Raw genomic sequence first — 23,173 nt, 5'->3', positions numbered from 1 at the left:
TGTTGTGCCTTCTTTCTGTCTGCACTAGCCTTCTGTCAGCTGTGCCGGCACACGCCCTCCCCCACTCCCCACCCTCATCCCCCACCCCCCATGGCCGAAACTGAGCTCTGCCTCGGTGGTGCATTTTATTTATTTTATTTTATTTTATTTTATTTTATTTTAAAGATTTTATTGTTTATTTGAGAGAAAGAGAGAGAGAACGCGCAAACATGAGCAAGGGGGAGGGGCAGAGGGAGAAGGAGAAGCAGACTCTGCTGAGCAGGGAGCCCAACGCGGGGCTCTATCCCAGGACCCTGGGGCCATGACCCGAGCCCAAGGCAGACGCTTCACCGACCTTGAGCCACCCAGGCGCCCCTCGATGTCATTTCTGAAGCTGAACTCAGGAGGATGAAAAGTCGTTTCAGAAAAAGAGCGGTTGCTCCGTGGTAGCCCTTCAGTGAGCAGCGGTTGGGTGGCTTGCGTGGCTCATGGCACAGGACAGAATTGATTGGCCTTTGTCACCACACTTGAACCTCCTGTGTGCAGAGGAGGCCCGTATGACTTCTTCCTGCCCAGGAGCCAGTCCCCCCACTCTTGGAGCCTGGGGGGGCTGCCTCTGTGGATGGCATTCATAGCCGGGGCAGAGGCCCATTTGTGCCACAGTCCCCAGAGCAGGTACTGGGATTCAGTTAGAAGGCTGTGATCCTGATCTGGGCGAGGCCAAGGTGTACTTGGTGCTCTTTGCTGGCCTACTGCTTACTTTCCTGGAAGAGAGTCCTGCTGGGCTTGATCGCCAAGGAGGGAGTCCATCAGTGCTCAGAATTCTTTACATGCTGAAAAAGTCTCTCTTTTTAGGCACTGGACCCTCCTCCAGATGAACTTTCCACCTCACCTGTTAGAGACCCGTGGTTCTCAACCGGGGACCATTTTGCTGCCTTCTCTCCCCCACTGCAAGGAACCTTTGGCAATGTCTGGAGGAATCTGGTTGTCACACCTGGGAGGGGGTGTCCTACTAGTATCCAGTGGGGAGAAGCCAGAGATGCTGTTAAAACATCCTTTGTGCCCTGGACAGCCTACCCGCCCTTCCCTGCCCCCCGCCCTCCGCCCACCACTGCTCCCCACCAACAAAGAATAATCCAGCTCAGAATAACAATAGCTGGGAAACCCTTATTTAGAGTATTATTTTTCTGATGCTTTTTAAAGAACAACACACGCACATACACTCACACAAAGAATAGTACAACCTTCCTCACTTACTGAGTACCTAGTATGTATTAGGCAGTGTGCCACCTGCTGTATTTGGATTAACACATTTAATCCTCACAATCTTGTGAGGTGAGCATTTACCAGTACCATTGTACAGGTGAGGAAACTGAGGCTTAGAGGTGAAGGAGCTTGTCTGAGGTCACAGACCTGGAGAGTTAGAACAGAACCCCTGCCCAGGTCCGACTGACACCATAGACTATGTTATGCTCCGCGTACGTGCTGTTGCTTTCAGCTAATTAGGTCAGGAGGTAATTTGTTTAGAAGGGCCTTAGGCCCAGCTGTGGACTCCAGGTGGGACATTCACTGATAGCCTCTTCTCTTCTTACCCTGCACTCTATCCCTGGGTGAGCTTATCCCCTCTGGGGGCCAGTACTGTCATCTGCGTTCAGATGACACTTCTCACTTCAGCGTGGATGTGTCCTGAGGTCAAGGTCCACTTCCTATGTTGCCTCCTGTGTCCAGTCTTCAACCAACCTTACGTGGTCCGAATAAGGGGATGGGTGTCCTTCCTTGGCACGCTGTGGTACTTTGTGAGCGCACACTTCTGTCATTACACGCTCTGGTGTGTTGGGTCATTAAGAGCAGCCGGGTCTTGTTTACCACAGTACCTCAACATCTAGGACAGAGCCTGGTACGTAGTAGTTGTCCTGGTCCCTGTTCAGGCTCTGTAAACTGGGTGGCTTATCAACATCTGGAATTGATTTCTCACGGTTCTGGAAGTTTCAGATCAGGGTGCCAGCATGATTGGGTGAGGGACCTCTTCCGGGGCACAGACTTCCTGGTGTAGTTCCACATGGCGGAGGGGGTGAAGGAGCTCCCTGGGGCCCCACCGTCATGAACTAATCCCCTCCAAGGGCCTCCCCTCCTAATATCATCACCTTGGGCATATGCTTCCAACATATGAATACTGGGTGGGGGGACACACATACATTGAGACCACAGCATTAGCCACTTGGTAAATATGAAAACAATCGGAAGAGTGAACACATTGATGTTGATAGGCAACCAAGAAGAAAATCCCACTTCCTGGGGTGGCGAGCGTGGAATTGTCAGCCATCATCTTTGCCGATCGGTTTTTCAGTTTGATTCGGCAGTGACTGAGCTGGCACATCAGAGGGCAAAGAGTTAACTCCGTTAACACCATGGCTAGGTGTAGACCCAGCCAAAAAAACCGAACAGCTTGTGAAGGTGTGGTTGGTTGTTAGGTGCTCGTACCCGCGAGAGGAACCCGTATACCCCGAGAGGGGATCTGCTCGTTCACCCGGAATAGGAGGGTCTGAAACAGGGCTGTCCTCGGGCCAGCAATGTCCAGCCAGGATGTACCGTCGGCTGCGTGTGTCACTTTAAATTTTCCCATAACCACATTGAAAAAAAGTAAAGAAATGAAAAAAAACACAGGTGAAATTAATATCTAAAATATCCACTTAACAGGCAGTGGATATTACAAATTGCTGAGATTTTACTTTTCTGTGCGAAGTCCTGGAACTCCAGTGTGTATGTTATGTTTACAACACATCTCGATTCGGACCAGCCACACTTCACGGGCTCTGCAGCCACACATTAGTGGCTACCCTATTGGATGGAGTCGCTCCGAAGTGTTAGAGAACTTTTTATGGATTAGGGCTTTTTGTTTGCTTCTCGTTTATTTTGTTTGCCCCTTTCCCCTTAATTTAAGGCACGATTTATTTCCTGGGTCTAAGTTGAACCCTCTGGGAAGACTGTTGACCATCTAGGACTGTAGGTGTTAAATAAGAGATGTTAGCTGTGTATATACATGTCGCTCAAGTAATTTCCAGCCTCTGAACTATCTTCAGAGTCTTCTTGTCATCTGAAGCTCGACCCTCCTAATGAGACCCTAACAAACTCTGTAACGTAGAGAAACAGTTATCAACTCCATTTTCCAGATGAGGCAGTGGAAACTCAGAGGGGTTCAAGGAATTGCTTACGTGTGGTTTAAAATGATTCTAACACAAACGTTTGAGTGCAAAGACTGGCTCAAGGAACATTCATTCTGTGGGGGTGGACAGAAGACACATGATTAACTGTCTATGGGGCCAAATGTGGTTGGGGTTACAAAGAGAGACAAACTGCTAAGGACGGAACTGGGGATCCTCGATTTGGGGGGGTTGTTGAGGAGGACTTCACAGGAGAGGGGATGTTTGTTGGGCCCAGAAAGATGAGTAGAGAATTTCTAGGGAATATGGGAGAAAGAGAGGAAAGACATTCCAGGGGAGGGCACCTGCCAGAGCAAGGGTGAGGTGGGAAGGAGAGTGATGTCTTGGAACACAGGAGGCTCCGGGGAGAGAGAGGGGGTCAACAGTGGACCTGGAGTGCCCCGAATGCTGTCAGGTTTGAATTTTATTCTTGGGACCTGGGAGCCATGGAAGGTTGAAGGTCTCCTGTTTTTCAGATGATGAAATTTAAGCCCCATTTAATTAAACTCTCCTGTTTCATTTGAAGGGCAGAAGTTTTCAACTCACTTTCTCAAATGAACTGGGGCCAGTTTGCAATAGTTTCTATTATTATCGTTTAATGGGAGGTAGGAAGATTATTCATGCATGTCTAAAGTGCAAAGTAAGAAATAGCTAAAAGCACTCTGTGATGGGATTTAAAACTCCACTGTTTGCTTTGCTCGTGCCAAAATGATAGGCCACGGAGGTTAAGTTTCAGTCTCTCAGTTGCTAATGGTGCCCTGGGTTCACCCTCAGAGGCTCTGGAAGAAGTAAGTGGCAGGAGAAAGGAAAAGTGTGTAAATAGTCACAGGGAGAATTTCTTCCTCCAGTGTGAGCTCCCGGGTGTGTCTGGGGTCCAGCTGCAGCTGTGGGCTGTCCTGGAGAAGGGCAGTGCAGACTGGAGAACCAAGTCAGCTGCTTCCTCCTGGGAACCAAGGCCCAAAGGTCAGGCTTTTGGGGCCCCAAGGAGACTCGCCCTGTGGGCTATGTGTGGGGTCTGATCTCATTGTCCCCCTGAGAGATTCTGCCCTATGTGATCTTCATATCAAAAGGCCCCCTCTTTTTACCACTCCACTCCTGGGCTGTGGGAGAGAGGACGGGTTAATTATAGAGCTCACACACAGCATAAAAAGGCATCCCTGGCTTTCAGAATCACTTGTGGGGGACATTGTGCTTGGTACAAAGCTGAGGGCCCCCTTCATTTTCTCTGCTAGACTGTAGTACTTGACAGCCATTGATAAATATCCTAGAGCTGGTTCCCACATAGGGGTTTGATCCCCTTTTTATACCCCCCTCGATCCCCCTTTTTCCCATTAAAACAACGCACAGAACTTTCCAAAAGGCTTCATTTTTTAAGAAAGTGAGATAATGGCGTAGATGCGCATCATTGTTTAAGGGGGCGTGCGGCCATGCGAAGGGCAGGGGTTTCTGGGTTTACGCTGGCAAACTTGTGCGGATTTAGGGATTAAGGATTGGAAGGTCTGATGAAGGCAGTGCTTATTATTGGAAGTCTGTGCAGAAGTACTGGAATGGATGAAAACGGAAGATTTAGATAGTGAAACCACTTAATGAGTCCAGGTTTTATGTGCGGAGGGCTTTCTGTATAATATTGCTGTTCAAAAATGGAAGCGCAAGTTTGAAATCAGAAACCAAATGGGCAATCTTTTAGTCACTTGTGATAAAACGGCTTTTGTTGAGAAGGTGTGAGCCCTCGATGAAAGACAATTACGGGCTTAAAGATATTAACTAGTAGTGGTGGCCTTGCTCATTTTAGGATAATCCATTTAATTCAGGAGGCGAGTGGCTCAGGGCTTTTACCTGCAGGACTAGAGAGAGTTCTTGCAGTTATGCAGACTTTGTTTCCTGTGTCTGTAAAAAACAAATAGATTTTTAAAAATAGACACAGTCTGATAGTGCCTTCCTGCAAATGGGATTCAAGCTACGTAAAGGATGTTGTCATTGGAAGTCACAGCGATGTTCCTTTTTTATTTTCATGGGAAATAAATGAGGAGTGGCCCCAGAGCACCTAGTCTCAGCCCTGTAAGCCTCTGTGGTCATTGCCGAGTGTTTGATTTGTGGTAAAACATGGATGACCTTGACTGGAGGAGGCTGTGCAGGGAAGTGGAAAGGGCCCTGGGTACGGGTCAGGACACTGGGGTTCTAATCCTGGTTTTTCTCCCCCCTTCTGGGGACCCTTTCATGTGTTACTGATAAATGAAAATATATGGAGACATTGGCAATTTTCAAACTACTCGGCCAAGCCCCAGATGACTTAAGGTCAAGGAGGGTTCTGGCAGAGTAGTTCCTTGCCTCTCCCTTTTATATTTTGGGGTTCTGAGTAAAATTTTGTTGGAAGAAAGTTTCAAGGCTAAAACCAACAAAGACTTTGCAGTTTACTGCTTAGACTATTTCTAAGACTATTTCTTCCAACTCAGATCTTGTTTATTAGTGGGTCTCAAAATTGATACACATTTATAGTTAGAGTTAAATCATCATTAAAATGATTGACTTTTTTTTTAAGTGGCGGGGGGAAGGGGCCGAGGGAGAGGGAGAAGCAGACTCCCCACTGAGCAGGGAGCCTGATGCGGGACTCAACCCCAGAACCTTGGGATCATGCCCTGAGCTGAAGGCAGACACTTAACCGACTGAGCCACCCAGGCATCCCTAAAATGAGTGACTTCATACGATATGAACAAACTGACATCCATCTACCCCTCCATCCATCACTCAAACATTATTGGCCAAACATTTATCTGACTAAAGAGACAAATCTAAATAAGACTTAGTTCCTGCATTCAGATAGCTTGTAATTTAGCAAGTGGTGGCGGACCCATAATTGTTGGCTGTGGAGCTTTGTCATAATGGCTATAGGCGGCTAGAAAAAAAGGAGTAATTAGTTTAGGGGAGGTCAGGGAACTTCACAGAGGAGGAACGTTGGAGCTGGACTCCAGGTATTCATCAAGTTATTCAACAAGCATTTACTGAATGCCTACTGTGTGTGCCAGGACCATTTCAAGTGCTAGGGAAGCAGCAGGGGACAATCACAGACAGTGATCCCTGTCTTAATGGAGCTGACGTTGGTATACAATTTATCAAGTGACAGGGTTGGCAACCCCACTGGCTCTGTTCTACCCTTGTCCCCTCCCCTGCCATGCAATGTCAGAGTAAAGCAGTGTTTATATATATATAAGCATGTATAATATATAATATAATGTATATATATGTATAATGTATAATATAATGTATATATAACATAAGTATAACATAATATAATGTATATATAATATGTACACCTATATAATTCTGACTATCAATTTAATTCAGGTGTATTATAGAGAATTTTGAAAAAACAGATCCACTTCTAAAAAAGTCATCCCTGATCCCCGCCACCTAGGAAGGATCTCTGTTAACCTCGAGTTTGTTTTTCTGTGCACACACATATATTTACAAAGATGAAAGCCTTGTGTGTGTAGTATAGAGTATCTGCTTTTACCATTTAGTACTGAATCATGGGTATTTTCTCATGTGATCCAATTTTCTTTGAAAACACCATAATATTTCATCATGGATGTCATAATATTCTATCATATGGATATGTCATCATATAGATAGAATTTAGTCATTCTCCTTTGTTGAACATTTTCGAGAAAGATTTTCCCTTTTTAAAAATTGCCATGATATACCTCTTTGTACATAAATTTTTATCTGAGTTTCTTAATGTTCCTTTGACATAAATGTTCAGAATGGGAATGCACAGGTCATAAATTTGTGAAGGCTCTTGATAAGCATAGCCAAATTGTTTCCTAGACGGTTGTGTCCATTTATGCTCCAACCAGCTGCGTATGAAATAGTTGGTCTTACTGATTGCAGCCAGTTTGATGTAGCTGTCAGCCAGATGCCCAACAGAGCCTCCCTCAGACTCAGCATGGATGCCCTCCCTTCATTTTTGGTCCACACTAGGTGACAGGCTTCAGGAGAGCACGGACTGTGTCCCCGGTGCCTCTCCTGTCGCAGACGTGCTATAAAATAGATGTTTGTTGAGTACGTGCTTGCACGTACTGAGTCAGTGAGCCAAGAAGCGCAGGGCGAAGTTCCACTGGACAGCTGGGAAGAGACTAGAACTTCCTTCATTGTCCCAAAGTACCTTGGCAGTAGATTTTCAGGGAAAGGGAAACTCATTAGTAGGCCAGCGCTGGTCTGAAAGCCACCTCCACAATCTCAGTGCGTGTCTACGAGGCCATTGGATCATCCTCAGGGTTGAAGTTCAATTAAAAGATCCATCTTAGCTGCTTCCTTGCTTTGTGCCTTGTTTCACTTGTGTTAAACGCTTTAGTCTTCTCAATTGCCTGGTGAGGGAAGCTCCATCGGCATCCTCGTTTTTAGGTGGGGGACAGACATGTTTTGTAATTGATTTAAGGTAACATAGCGCTGTGGTCTAAATTTTTGTTCTCCTTCTCCCTGCCAAATTCATATATTGAAATGCTAAGGTCTAGAGGTGATGGTGTTGAGTTGGGAACTTTGGCGGCGCCTGGGTGGCTCAGTCAGTTAAGCGTCTGACTGTTGGTTTCAGCTCAGGTCATGATCTCAGGGTCATGAGATTGAGCCCCGCGTCGAGCTTCACAGTCAGCGTGGAGTCTTCTTGAGATTCTCCTGCCTCTCCCTCTCCCTCTGCTCCTCCCCACACTTGAGTTCTCTCTCTCTCTCTCAAAATAAATAAATAAATAAACTCTTAAAAAAAAAAAAAAGAGCTGGGAACATGGGAGGTACTTGGGTCATGAGGGTGGAGCCCTCAGGAATGAGATTAGTGCCTTCATAAAAGAGGCTCCAGAGAGATCTCTTGCCCCTTCCAGCATGTGAGGACTGAGAGAGAAGGTGCCAGATGTGAGCCTCACCTGAGCATGCCGGCACCCTGATCTTGGGCTTCTAGACTCCAGAACTGTGAGAAATACATTTCTCTTGTTTATAGGCTACCCATTCTCTGCTGTTCTGTTACAGTAGCCCGAGTGGACAGAGACACATAGCTGCTAAGTGCTAGAGCTGGGATCCTGGGTCTGTCAGACTTCAAATGCTCTACTGAGAACTTATGTCTTTTTTTCTTTTTAAAGTTTATTTACTTATTTAAGTAATCTCTGCACCCAATGTGGGGCTCAAAATCATGACCCCAAGATCAAGATGTTCTTCCGACTGAGCCAGCCAGGCACCCCTACTGAGAACTTACTTCTGTTTGCCAACCACGGGGTTAGTGTCTGTGTGCAAACCTCTTTTCTGTGATTGAGGAGGAAAGATGTATAGCGGGATGTTCCCTGTGTGGGAAGGAAAATGGACAACTGCTCTACAGTTGACAAAGTAATAGCTCTAGGAGGCATATTGTGTACCCCATGGTCCTCAGCTAATGGAGGAAGGAATTCAGATGGGAGGGAGTTCATTCAATACTGTGGCACCGTGGAGTGATTCTTTAGTGCCTTGTACCCCGAAGGGTCGTGGTCAGCGGTGGTCTGAGAATGAAGCCTCTCTGGGCAGCTGAATCTTGGTGATGCTCTCAGGTTTGGGGGGACAGACTCCCCTAAACAGGAAGCAGGGGCGTAGGGGGAGAGAAAAACACAACCAAATCCAGCTGATGACTGTGTCTTTCCTTTTGCAAAAGTAAAAGACGTTGCTGATGGTTATGTGCACACGTGCGCACACACAGACACACGCACACGGGGCAGATGGGGCTTCCCATGTGACATCTCTCTTGCCTGTGCCTCCAGAGGGGAATCCGCCTTGATGGGTTTAATTTAGTCATTCTCTTGAACATTTTAAAACAAGATTTTCCCTTTAAAAAAAATGCTATAATTAACATTTTTAAAGTTTAAAAAAAATTATTTAAGTAATGTCTGCATGCCATGCGGGACTCGAACTCACGACCCCGAGATCAAGAGTCACATGCTCCTCCACCTGAGCCAGCCGGGCGCCCCTATAATTAACATTTTTATACATAAGTCTTTGAGTTCTATAGTATATCTTTGAAATAAGAATGGTAAGTCACTTATTCTTGGTATTGGAGTTAGGACTGGGTGCAAACCACTCTAATGGCAGCATCAAGGGATGGCTTAGGGGAAACATTAACCCCCCACAATTTCCATCAGCCCACACCTAATCACCCCAAAACACACATGAAGGACAAATGCACTGTTTGCAGATGCAGTGCCTCCTGCCTCTTCCACCAGGGAGACTCCCCTAAGCCTTTTTCTGTCAGAATTCTGGGGCGCCTGGGTGGTTCAGTCAGTTAAGCGTCTGTCTTCAGCTCAGGTCATGATCCCAGGGTCCTGGGATCGAGTTCTGCATCGGGCTCCCTGCTCAGTGGGGAGTCTGCTTCTCCCTCTCTCTCTTGTGCTCTCTCTCTCAAATAAATACATAAAATCTGAAAAAAAAAAAAGAATTCTGGAGTCCTCACTGTCACTCCCCCCTTTAGTCTTTTTGCACACTCTTATTTCCTATCAACTTTGCGCTGTGGGAGAAGAGGGTGAGGGGAAGTGAGAATAGCTCTAAAATAGCTGGCTGGTAGGTTTCCTGTTAAATAGGATGTGGCCAATTAACCTTGGTTATCTGTGTCTAGTTCAGACACTCCTGCTAACTGTAAGCACACGGAGGGCCCTGGAACATGGTGATCCCTGCCTAGGGCTGAAAACAGTTATCGGAGGCACTGGGACCCAATAATCACCTTGAGAATAGCCATTGTGACTTAGTCCTTTGGGAAGTAAAGGTGATGCTACCTGTAGCCATCAGCAATGGCAGGGAATTTCAAGAGTGCCAGGTGGCTGGAACCATCTAGTTTCTGGTCATTTTGGAGCTGTTGATATCGTTTGGTTCTTAATGCCCTGTGGGAGAGGCCATGAACTGGTTCCTCCATTCTAGGAGGTGATTAGAGGGATGTCTTTTTTTTTTTTTTTTTAAGATTTTTATCTTTAAGTAATCTCTCCACCCAACGTGGGGCTTGAACTTAAAACCTTGAGATGAAGAGTCGCATGCTTTCCTGACTGAGCCAGTCAGATGCCCCTAGAGAGGTGGTTTTTAAAACTGGAAATGACAACATGGAAGGAAACTTTAAAATAGTGCCTGGCAGTGAGGAATATTCAAGAGTGGGCCTTCTCGGAAAAATTACCTGTTTTTACTTGGCATTTCCAAACTTACCTCAAATACCTTTCTTAGGGAGCTTAAGATATTGGTTGGTCAGGAGACTTTCAGATGTAGGTCTCCCTCTCCCTGACCCTGTTCACACTGGTTTCAGCAAAAAAAGGACCATTTTTTTCTGGGCACAGAGAATTGAAAAAGTGTGGCAGGGTACAGGCACTCTAGCATCAGGTCTAATGCCCTGTCTCTCTCCTCTTGGTGGCAAGATGGCTGCCAACATTTCCAGCCACCATCCCGTCCTCTCAGCAATCCCGATAAAAAGACAGAGTACTTCTCATTCACAGCAGTTTCCATAAAAGTCCTATACTGTAAACTCTATGAGGACAGGGATTTTTATATTTTGTTTACTGTCCTTTCCCCAACTCTTAGAACAGTACCTGGCTTATATTAAGTGTTCAATAAATATGTGTTGAATGAATGAATGAATGAATATCATTGGTGTGGCTGGGGTCACATGCCCAGTCGAAGAGTTGAGCTGGGAATGGGGGAGAATGGGGAGAGAATGGTTTCCAAAGAAAACTGGGGGTGCTGTTGTTTAAGATGGGGCACTGAATGTTGGTCAGAAACCACAGTGTTTGTATTGAGCTGTACCAATGACATCAAACCCATGTTGAGAGTATTGGGAGGAGCCACCTTGCAAAACCAAAATGACAAGTGATACCAGCTTAATCACTTGGCCAGCAGGAATTCTAGCCAGCTTGTGGAATCCTAGAAGTTCACAGTGCCTTGACTGAAGAGCTCAGGTAAGAGCATCTAAGACTTATCTTGTGACTAAAGTAAGAGGTTTAGAATTGGCTTTGGAAACTATTTTGGAAAATAAGATAGCATCTGGGCATGCTCCAGTGTGGCCTTGGCGATGTGGTCTCCATGTGGCATCATGGCTGCTTGTGGTCCAGGGTCACCATGGGCTGTTGAAGGCTGTTCTTTTTTTTCAGAAGAATAACCAAGGCAAGAGGTGAAAAATCTATAATTGGATTAAAAAGACACCTTGCACTCTTAGAGTAGGCAGTATTCTTTGGAATTTTATTTTTGCTACTTGGAAAACCAATTTTGATTAAAGCGGTGACATGAATTTTTGAGTCCATTTACCTCCTGTTTTAGGAAGACACAAGTACTGTTGTGGCCCAAACAAGCCGGTAGTGCCTATTTTCCTTGGGTCACCAGTTCTGGGTGGATGCAGCGATTCCGTGGTGCTGGAGGCTCACACGCCTTCCATCTTGTTGCATCACTCTACCGAAGGTTGTATCTTCATCCACTTGTTGAAAATGACTCACCTCCATGTCCGCATCCTGCCAGTGGGAAGAGGGAGAGAGGTGCGGTGGAGGGTGTGTCCTTGCGCCCATTACTTCTGCTTATGTCTCATTGAGTCACAGCCATTGCTGTCTGCAAGGAAGGCTGGGCGAGGTAGTCTTTATTCTGTGCGGTCACGTGCTCTGTTAATATTTTGGTCTTTTAGCTCTAAAGAGAGCTAGAGAATGGATATTGGGGGTTAACCACTCGTTCTGCTACATTAGGGTTCTATACTTCAGATGGTTATCTGTCCAGTCCTTGTTGAATGCAAGTATATTTCATGAACCTCTGCTTGGTCAGTGGACTGGGGTGGATGGTGTTGTTCCAAAATTCATGTCCTTCCTGGAACCTCAGAATATGACCCTATTTGGAAATAGGGTCGGTGCAGATGTAATTAATTAAGATGAGGTCATATTGGAGTGGGGGGCTTGCTTAGGGACTGGTGTCCTTTTAAGAGAACAGAGGAGGAAGGCCACGTGACAAGGGAGGCAGAGACTAGAGAGATGCAGCCACAAGCCAAGAACCCCAGGAACCATCAGAGTCAGGTAGAAGCAAGGACGGATTTTCCCCCAGAGGCCTTGGAGGGAGCACAGCTCTGCGGACACCTTGAGTTTGGACTTCCAGCCTCCAGAATTGGGAGGGAGTAAGTTTCTGTTGTTTTAAGCCCACTGAGTTTGTGGTACTTTGTTACAGCAGCCCTGGGAAACAAACAGAGTCAGGAAGAACACATTTCTTGCCAGTGGGAATTGTTCCCAGCTGGAATCGGTGGGTCTGGCTTCTCAGCCCTGCCCTGTGAGTAGGTGCAACACACAGGGGTCGCTGTCTGGGGGCACTGTAGGTGGTCGGTGATACACACCTGTCATTCTTCTCAGTGTAGTGGATGATCAGACATTAAACGAGTATGAAACAGGTACGTATTTAATAACAGGTGAGGTAAGTCATTCGAAAGAAGACAGGACGTTGAGAGGCTGTGGTAAGGAAACCAAATTGGTACTGGTGACCGGGGTGTGGTGGTGCTCATAGAAGGCTTTCTTTCTCTAAGACATGGGTGAGTGGGAGTTAGGAAAAGGACGGGGAAGGAGTGGGGGCCACTTTTGGGGGGAAACGGCCCGATGTCGGGAGCTCACAAACATGGGTGCTCTCTGGGGAATTAAATTCTCAGGCCCCACCCCAGATGGTCTCCATCAGGGATTCAGGGAGGGAGCTCTTGCAGGCTGTGGGGGTCCAGAAATGTGTGTTTCTTTTAAACCTGCCCTTGGAAATTTTTTGCGGGGACTGCTGCAGTAGGGCAGTGAGTCTCAAACATTCATGGGCTTCTTGAATCGCCTGGAGAGCTTGCTCAAGATGCATATGTGGGGTTGGATTTAGCAGGTTTCAGGTGGGACTCCATTTGGCAGGCAGATCCCCCAGGTGATTCTGATTCAGGGCTCCATGACCTCATTTTGAGAAACACATCTCTGGCAGATTGGGTAGCTCTGCAAAATTGACCTCCGCAATGGTAGGTAATTCCAGTGGAGAATACAAGGGGTCACCTAAAGGGACATTTGTATCTGATCTGATCTTAGAAAGCTGCTTAGGGGGCGGGTCACAAGGGCAGCACGGGGCCCAGACTCAGCAGCAGCAGGAGGCCTGGGCCGGCAGGTCCCAAGAAGGGCCCACGGTCATTGGGAGCTCCACCGATCCTGGCCCCCACCTTATCCCAGAAGGTGAAGCCTGGACATCTAACAGCCAGCCCTGACTTCAGAGTTCTGTGCGGTGACAGCTGTACAGTGCATCAGTTTAGACTTTCCTTGCAAAAAGAGGACAGATTTGGGCACCTCTTCATGTTCCCATCCATTGTCGGAGCTGGGAGGTGGGTGGTGGTGGTGGGGGAGCCTTACATTCAGACCCAAAGCATCTTTAATGTTCGGTAGCCACAGTGCTTTCATGATCGGTGGGGGCTCATCGTGAGCGCTTGAGCTGAAAATGGGAACAGTGGAAAAATGAAAAGACCTCTGACCGCAGACTTCCTGCTGGTCCGCCTTCCTCCTCCACTCTGAGTGCAACACTCAACACACCATTTTTAGGTGGCAGGGCGATCTGAGGTGAAGAGCCTTGGCACAGCCTGACTTGGTTTGGAGCTGGAGTGTAAATCATCACACAGCTCTGTGTATGAGTGCCTGTGCATCCGCGCATGCATGCATGGTGCGTTTGTGTGTGCGTGTTTCTCTCCCGACATCCTTCTCTGCTGGGCTGTGAGTTTCATTTCGTTGTGTTACTTTCTGCACATGATGCCGCTAGTCATTCCTGCTCAACCTTTAGATTTTCGTCTTTAGGGAAAATATGATCAGTATTAGTCTGTATTCTCGAGCAGATGTAATTGAGTCACACACTGTCTTCCTGCCTCCCTTTGCATCTATGGGAAAAAAGTTTTAAAGTCAGCATGGATTTTTCTTAATAATATGGAAATGAATATTAGCTGAGGACCACTCTGTGGCTACTGGCTGTTGGGTCGGGAGCCTGAGAACGGCCCGCGGTGCGTCTGGCTCTTGAAAACGATGACTTCAGCTTTTTGGGGGTCTGGCTTTGTGCCTCTTGGCTGTTGCCTGTTGCTGGGCTGGACTGTGGGGTTAATTAGCCCGAGCTTAATCCTGGGCCTCAGGGCCCATGTGAGTGTGAGCGTTTGAGAGAGCCAGCCCAGGGTTCATGAGCTGTGTGTTCTGGTTCATTCCTCTGGATGCAGACACTGTCTGGAGGGTGTGTTCCTGGAACTTCTCTGTCAGGCCTCACTGTGGTGCCTATTTATAATGAACACCCATGAAAGGCCCCAATTGCCAGGGCCGTTTCCTAGGATAAACCAAAGCATGAAACCACGGAGTGTAGAGTTGGAAAGGGCCCGAAGCAAATCGGAGGGAAGAGTTCTCCTCCTGAGGACTAGGGAGACCCCAGCTTGAGGCCCCACTACACTCCCAATTTGCAGCCGAAATGGTATTTCTGATGAGGGAGCGTGTTTTAAAAGCACTGGGGTCTTGCTAGTTTCCATTTTTGTCGTACAAATACATGATAGTCCAATTTAGCAATCCCATAGCGCTAGGTTTTTATGAAGAGGCATAGCTGGATACAGTTACAAATAAGCAACAGCAAGCCACATTGCTGGTGTGAGATATTTTAGTGTCTCACCTTGCTTTTGTTGAATCCATTGGTGGACACAGTAGGCCCCCCCCCCGAATAAATGAAGAACCCAGCCTTGGATGAGTTTAGGTTCCGTCTGCTTAAAAATAACCTTCTCCCCACCCCATGACTCTGTCAGAAATTCTGGCTTACAATGACCCTGTTGTTAGCAATAATCACTAGACTAATAACAGCGGCGCCTCTTCATGAGTGCCTGCCACCTGCTATACAGGGTGCTGAGAAATAATAGCTTGTTTAAGCAACAGCTTTGGAGCGGTTCTCATTGTCCCTAATTTACAGAAGAGGGAGTTGAACTTGGAGAGGCAGCCGAATGTCTTTCAAGGTCACCCGTTGAACAGAGATTTCCGGCTCCTTCAGGTTAAGAACACTGTTAAGAGGCACAGGCAACAATATTCAACAACAACAAAAAGTAAGAAGTAAATCTAAGAAGTGGGAGGTTGGGTTATGGATCGTTTTATTATTTGTATATATTCTTTGCATGTTTAAAATGCTGTTTAGAGTTTAGACATGTTATCTGACAACTTAATTTTTTATGTGGATGATTTTTTTTTTTTTAATTAAGCCAGCTAGTCAGGGAGCCAGGACTTCTGGGAAGGGGGACCAGTGTCTGAGGGAGGAGGAGACAGGGGCTTGTCCTGTCCAAGGAGGCAGGGCCAGGTCAAGGCACCATGGAGAGTGAGGATTTGCTCTGCCAGCGAGGGCAGCCCGGGGCACCTGCAGGTGGAGGGGTGTGTGTGTGTGTGCGAGTGCGCACGTGTGTGCATGTGTGCATGTGTGTGTACGTGCACCGAAGCCTGTTTGCTGTCCACTGTTTTATTAGTCTGCTCGGACCGCCCTGCCGTGTATTAAATACCACAGACCGGGGGGCTTCAACAACAGAAATGTATTTCCTCAGGGTTCTGGAGGTCGCAGTCCAAGATTCATGTGTCGGCAGGTTGGTTTCTCCTGACGCCTGTCTCCTCGGCTTGCAGACGGCTGCCCCATCGCCGAGTTCCTCATGTGGTCTCTCCTTTGTGTGCGTGCACCCCAGGTGTCTCTTTTTGTGTCTAAATTTCCTCTTTTAAGGACACCAGTCAGATCTGGATTAGCACCCACCCTAACAGCCTGACTTTAGCTTTACCACCTCTTTAAAGGCCTCATCTCCAATTATAGTCACATTCTGAGGTGGGGATTAGGACCTCAATATAGGAATTTTAGGGTGACCCAATTCAGCCCATAACAACTATTATGCCTAATTTTGACAGAGATCTGTGTCTCTGGCATTTCAAGGGAGCTGAGGGCCATTGGGCTTCCCATAGAATCGATTGTGGGAATGTTATGGAGAAAGCAAGCCTAGACCAAACCCTGACTCATGCACATTTTCCAGCAAGGAGTCCCATAAGCCTTTGTTATATTTTGTGCTCGGAGCCTGATGAAGTCCCAATTGTCTGTCCTCTCAGGTTCTCTGTACCTCACATGGAAGTTTCCCTCAGGGCAGATGAGAAAGTTCTGGGGAAGCATTCAGCTAACTTTCTAGCTGGGTCAGGCCACAGAATCCTTTGAAAATGTCTGCTCCTAGACCCTGGGGGACTCTGGGCTGGGGTGTACTCTAAAAGATGTAGGTTTTGGCCTAGAATTTGTTGAGAAAAAGCAGACAAGTCTAGCCAAACCACACATCTTGAACACCCCTCTCTTTTCCAGTGTGGAGTTATTTCCAATATTCATTATGCTGAGTTTCCCACCTTCTGGTGCATGTGGGAGATAAAGATGGCGGATATGCTACTGGACGGCCAACGGGCAGTGAGCTTCTGATTGTTAGTTTGCAAATACTAACCGTCCCTCGCAGTGTGTGTTTCCTCTTTAGGGACCTTAGATGTTACCTGACTACACCTCCATTAACATGGGTGTACGCTATGTCACACAGTTGGTGCTGGAGTGTTTTAAGGTAAATTGCAGACAATATGAGATTTTGTCAGAAAACTTCACCATGTAAGTGTTTTGTCTGGAGCCTGTGCTATTCCCAGATGAAGGTATAAGCACGGTGATTTCCATTCTAGAAAAGTTCAACAAAATCGAGAGGTATTGGGTGTGGTGCTGCATTTTTGTTATAGGTTAAGTCTTGAAACTGTTTTTTGCTAAAATTGGTCAGGGGAATTTGAGTAGACACTGGGCAGCTTTCACCCTTTGGAAAGAGAGGATGGATTCATCACAACAAGAACTGACTTTCCGAAAAAATGTTTTAGTATGTACAATGGGTCTGAAGAGAAAACATTTAGATCTCAGGAATGCCTGCTTTTGAACTGTAGCCAGGATTCTAGAGTCAGGTTTGAGAAATAATAAAATATTGACTATCATTCAAAGAGAAAAATACAGGGCAATCTTACGGATAGCCTGTCATTTTGCTTACATTTCACTCGTTTCTCTAACTTGTTGAGAGCCTTCCCCCCCATGGACCAGGTGCTGTGCTGAGTATCAGCGTGTCCCTTGACTTTTTTGATCTGTCTTGGCATCGAGCTAAGTGGAGACAGTGTGTTTAATCACTTACTCGTTTTATCCAACAAATATTTCTGAGAGCCCCGTTGCATTTAGGTATGGTCTTAAGCTCTCTGCAAGTATTCTCTCATTGTGTACATATGAAATGAATAACCTGTTAGATTTCCCCCAGATATCACCCTTCGTGACCATCAGAGATAATCCACCATACTCACCTCGTTTGATCTAAACTTTTCTGAGAGTGACCTGGGGTAGAATAGACAGGAGAAGTTAGCCAAAGCGTACAAGTAAAGTCTACATAATGAAGAGTTGTCCCCATGATCTATTCTTTGTACCGTAGTTTACCTTAGTCCCCTCCTTAAAATCCTTCAGAGCTTCCCATTGCACCTGGAATGAAATTCTCATCACTTACTACGGTCTGCAAGGCTCTTGCAGACCAAGCCTTTGCCCACCTTCATGTCTGTCTTCTACAGCTCTTGGCCTCACTTGCTGTGCTCCGTAAAGGTCCTCCATTTTGAGGTCTCTCCGCCTCAAAAACTGCCTCAAGTCCTTTGCATTTGCTGTTCCCACCACCTGGAATGCTGTTCTTCCTAAAGACTCTCTGATTCCATCAATCAGTCTCAGCTTCTGAGGTTACACGCTTACAGAGACTTCCCCTGACCATTTGCTCTAAAGAATTCTCCCTTATTACATTGCTCTCTTTAGTTTTCTCCAGAGCAAGTATCACTTTCTGAAATTAGCTTCTTTCTTCTTTTTCCTTGTTATCACCCATTTCCCCAATTAGAATAGAGGCTGACTGAGGGCAGAGCTTTTGTTTTTTCTCCCTGTATATCCCTGGCACACACTCCAGGGTCTGCTCCAAAGTAAGAACTCAATAAACATTATTGCTGACTCACTGCATGAGTAAATCCCTGTTAATGCCCTTTGGAAGCTATGAGTAAAGAATGGAATTCCTTTTAAAGTTATACTTCTGGCTATTGAATGAAGCTTCTAGAACGAGATTCAGCTTGGAGATACCACCACGGGGCACAACATCAGTTAAGCAGATTAAGGTTTTATTCACAAGAATCCAAGATGTAGCAGAGGAAACTTTCAAGTTGAAATCATATATACGCCCACCTATAACTCTCTTTCCTTCTCCCAGCCAAGTTAGATTTTCTTGACCAACAGAAGATCAGAAAGTGAAACAAGCCTGTCATGGAAATGGTGTGTTCGAGCTCTGTGGCTCGCCAGCAGCCCATGTAAGCCTTGGCCATCCCTTTCATGGGGGAAGCCTCTGCTCTGGGTGTGCTTTGGGACCGGTGTCTAGCAGTGGGACAAGATCTTGATTGCTTGTTCATCAGAGATGCTTGGGGAAAAGAGCTTTTTGCCTGGAACCAGGTAGGCCGGGGGCTATTTAATGGGCTCTTAAGTGTGGTTCCTCCAGCACACATTTACTGAGTACCTGTTAGATGCAGTGGTGCTGGGGGTGCACCGGTGAGTAAGATGTGCTGGCTTGAAATCTAGTGGCTTTGGAATGTCCATATGAGAGAGGGGGAGTAGCCTCTGCAGATATGTGTCGGATGCTTCCTAAGTGGGAAAGGAGGTATTTAATTCCCTGGGAGACATGGGAGGAGAGCAGGCTTCAGGTTGGCTGTGGAGGGGTGATTGAAGGCCTGAGGGTTCAAGGAGTCAGTGAAGCTTCCCTCCTTCAGGTCTGTGCAAGGCAGTTTCTTCTGAAGCGTTTCAGGCCGATTGGTGTGAGGCTCCCTGGGGGGTGTATGTGTGCAGAAACGAGCTGTTTGTTATTTGTGACCCAGCTGTGGTATTAGGACTTGGGGCTACAGCCTGGTGGATAGAATTGGGCCAATTTCCCCAAATCTCTGACAGGGTCCCCTCTGCAGGGCTGCCGTGGAGGTGAAAGATGGACCCTGGAACTTAAGAGCTTGCTGGCTGGGGCCTCCCTGGTGCCCACAGGCCTCGCTGCCTTGGAGCCACATATCACGTGTTAATGTTCCTTGTCATTGCTCCTCTTGGAACGGCTCAGTGCTAACATCTCCAAAATGAAAAATAGGGTCTCCGCTCCTGAGGATGTGATCATTGAGTTGGAGGCAGTTTCCCAGGGGAAGGATTTTTGTCTCGAAGCCTTAAAATAGAATCCGTTTTAAGGCACAATACTTCTTTTCAAGTTAACTTCTCAAAACTCCTCCGAGCCTGATCTCATTAGCAGCTGACTCCTGACGCTGAGCTGCACCCCTTCTCTGAGCAATCTGTGGGTGTTAGTTCTGTGCCACCACAGATTCGGAACCCTCACGCTGAGGGAGGGGTGGGGGGCTAGCTGGCTGACTTGGATGCGTCTAGAGTTCATTTTCTAAAACACCGAAACAACTCAGTTGTTTCCACGTGGAGAGATTTAAAACCATAATTAAAAAAAATTTTTTTTTAATGGTGGTAGAAAAGCACATCACATAAAATTTCCATTTTCCTTTACATTTCTATCTTCCATTTTTAAGTGTGCAATTCAGCAGTGTGAAGTATATTCACATGGTTGTGGGATAGATCTCCAGAACTCTTGTCAGCTTGCAAAACTATATCTGTTAAATGATGCCCTATATCCCCTTCTCCCCCACCCCATTCAACTTTCCCATCCCATGACTTTGACTACTTGAATACCACCTCCTAAAGTGGAATCTGAAAGTATTTGTCTTGCTGTGACTGGCTTATTTCTCTTAGCACAATGTCCGGAAGGTTCATCCGTGTCATAGCAAGTGTCAGAATTCCCTTCCTTTTTAAGGCTGATATTCCAGTGTATGTATCTACCCCATTTGGCTCATCCATTCATCCATCGATGGACACATGGGTTGCTTCTGCCTCGTGGTTATTGTGAATAGCGGTGTTATGAACATGGGTCTGCAAATCTCTCCTTGAGATCCTGCTTTCTGTTCTTTTGGATAAATAGCCAGAAGTGGGATCGCCGAATCATGGGGTAATTTCATTTGTAATTCTTTGAGGAACTTCCATACTGTTTACTGTAGCAGCTGCGCCATTTTACATTCCCACTGACAACGTGCATAAGGGTTCGAATTTCTCCACGTCCTTGCCAACACTTGATTTCTGTGTTTTTGGTAACAGTCATCCTAATGGGCGTAAGGTGGTATCTGATTGTTACTTCATGTTGTCATCAGTGCATAATTTAGTATTGACTGATAAGGTCTTCTAAGCGCTCTGCGTGACTAAATTCTCACCACAACTCTGTGAGGAGGGTTCCATTTTTACCCCATTTTACGGATGAGGAAATTGAAACTCAGAGAATTTAAGTAATTTACCCGTGGTCACACAACTAGTGAAGGCCTGCATCCGAGTTTGAACCTGGCTTTCATGGAATTTTCTTTCTTCCTCCCTAAGCTGTAGAAAATCCACATCCAGAGTTGACCCATATCAGGGTAGTAGGTAGTAGGTAATGAGATCTCTCCTGGAGAATGGAGTTCTTTGGTGGGCTCAGGAGTTGTTAAGATTCCAGAATAAGACCCATGTCTCGGTCATCATGGAAGCCTTATGTAGCAGCCCAAAGCTGGGATGCCACGAACAGTGGCCAAGTCTCGTAAGCCCTTGGCTTGTGAAGGACTTTGTACTTTTTTGGTTTCAGTTCCCATAACGTTTGAATAAATAACAGAGGAACTGAAGAAAGAGACACAATTCATTTTGAACATTTTTCATTGACACTGTTCAACTCCTGAATTTGGTTTCTAATCTGTGTGTGTGTAAGGGGGGGGGTAGGGGATGTTGAATTAATGAGTTATTACATTACAGGGTTCATTCTTCGAGCCCCCAGATTTTCTGGAAAGCCATGGAAGCCGTGGAATAAATGTCAAATATCTGGTTTAATTTTTGTTAATCTTTATCCTGCTTAATTTTGTTTTTTGATTAGGTGTCATATTAGCCCCGTTTCCTTTAGGCACTGTTGCAGTGATTGGTGGCCACAATTCCCCATATCAGCTCTACTGTTTGTGTTGGATTATTGTATTAACTAACACTTCAAATTACATTAGGAAAAATACATTTACATTATTTCAAGTCAGGGGAGTGGTTGCACTCTCCCATCTGCTAATCCTATCAGTAAATAATGGCACAGGGCTGTTCCAGCAGCACCAGTTAAATCTGTGGGGCCACTCCTCCACTCTCTGATAGGTTTTGTTTACATATTTCTGATTTTGGCACCATTAAATGAAGTCTCCATTAAGAAGTTGACTCAGACTAATCCTCTGAAACTTTTTTTTTCTTTTTTTTATACGAGACAAAGAAAATATGATGTGTCATTTCCTGCCACAAAATCCTAGACAGTTTGAAGGATGAGTTACAGGGCGTGTTCAGGGCTCATTGAACTGGGGAGTGTGAAAGAACTTGCCATCCAGAAACAGCCCTACCACCAGCTATCCCTCTCCCGGGCTCAGAACTACCTCTGTGGCTAGGCTTGTGGGTATTTGAACCACGTGACACCTGGAGCTGTTATCTGGGACTTAGAAATGAGAACACTTGTAAACGTTCAATGAGTTGAGGAACATCGAGTGCCCGGTGTAATATGATTGTTACTTAACAGGTCAGTTACTGCCATTGTCATTTGTTGGCGGATGAATTGTGTGTTCCTCCCCCCTCCTCCCCCCGCCCCGCAAATTCCTACGTTGAAGCCCTAACCTCTGTGACTTCAGAATGGGGCAGTATTTGGAAGTTGGGTCTTTAAAGAAGTGATTAAGTTAAAATGAAGTCCCATGGGTGGGCCCTAACCCAGACTGACTGGTGTCTTTGTAAGAGGCAGTTTGGATACACACGCTCACACGGGATAGACAAGTAGTACTTGACAAGTAGTTTCTTGGGAAGTTCCCGTTACAGTCGTTTTCTGGGTTTTTCTGTGAGGGGCTGAAGTCTCTTGGTCTCCACTAACCCCTCCCACCCTGTCCGAGGAGCTGGGTCAGCGATGGTGGCCGAGGTGGGGTGGAGAAGAGGAGGGTCATCGGGCCAAGTGTGCTGAAGCCTGCTGCCCCCTCATAAGCTGTTTGCATGCGGCCCTGGGCACCTGGCCCAGGGCCCCACCTTGCCCTGTGTCTGCTGCTGTTGGCAATCGTCCAGGTCCATCTTTTTGCCCCCTGCTTTGTTCGATCCTGTGGCTTCAGGGATGTTGGGCCTCACGTTTCTTCTTAATCACAGCGCCCATCTTTGCGGGGGATCTCCTCTCCCTCCTGGTCTGTGTGTGGGTCCGATGTACGCTTCCCCACTTCCCTAAGCATCTGGGTCCATTTTATTTTAAAGGCTTTACTGCCAACCTGTAGTGAAAAACAGGCAGATAGAATGGGAAGTGACTAGGTTTTAGGGGGATCTTAAACCACCAGGGTGGGATTAACTTCAACCCCATGAAAAACCAGAAGAACAAAGGGATGTGGGCATGAAGGATGGGGATGGTGTTAATGTCTCCTGACTGGAATAGTCTACTGTGGCGTTCGGTTCACCGAGAGCCAATCCTTCCAAGATGCTTTTATTGGAGACTTCCCTAAGAGACCCTTTCCATCGAAGATTTTAGCCAATTTCACTTCTGGGTGATCTGACTTGTCGGCAAGGGGTCTTGGCTGTTTGTGCAGCTCTTAATGATTTCCAAGAAAGTCCATTCTGGCAGATGTGGGAAGGATTCAGTTCAAAGAGTTGGCGTACTTGAGTTAGCCAATTGATTTTAATAGTCTTTCGCATCTGATAACATTGTTGGGGGTTTCTTTTAGGAAACTTTTAATATAATGGTTTGCAGGTGGCTGGAGGGAGGAGTTCTTTTTGTTTTATATCCTTTTCCAGCAATAGGAAGAGAGAGAGAGAGAGAGAGAGAGAGAGAGAGAGAGAGAGAGAGAGAG

The 23,173-nt window shown here is 46.4% G+C and overlaps 1 protein-coding gene across 8 annotated transcripts in view; it reads left to right on the top strand.

Annotated features, from left to right (window-relative positions):
- Nucleotides 1-23,173, top strand: part of CHST11 (carbohydrate sulfotransferase 11) — a 263,190-nt gene that overhangs the window by 18,001 nt on the left and 222,016 nt on the right. For 2 of the 8 annotated variants that reach the window (XM_025881417.2, XM_025881418.2), the window contains exon 2: nucleotides 18,448-18,544. The exons of 3 other annotated variants lie outside the window; for them this stretch is intronic. The gene's annotated coding sequence lies outside the window, so the exon portion shown is untranslated. Of the gene's footprint in view, nucleotides 1-10,800; nucleotides 11,114-18,447; nucleotides 18,545-18,582; nucleotides 18,684-23,173 lie in introns of those variants that run through there. 3 more of the 8 variants (XM_025881420.2, XM_073900373.1, XM_025881422.2) reach the window with 3 other exon arrangements.

Source organism: Callorhinus ursinus, unplaced genomic scaffold (genome assembly GCF_003265705.2).
Source record: "Callorhinus ursinus isolate GAN/ISIS: 27379988/994484 unplaced genomic scaffold, GSC_fseal_2.0 scaffold14, whole genome shotgun sequence".
Taxonomy (NCBI): domain Eukaryota; kingdom Metazoa; phylum Chordata; class Mammalia; order Carnivora; family Otariidae; genus Callorhinus; species Callorhinus ursinus.
This window is presented reverse-complemented; position numbering and strand designations above follow the sequence as displayed.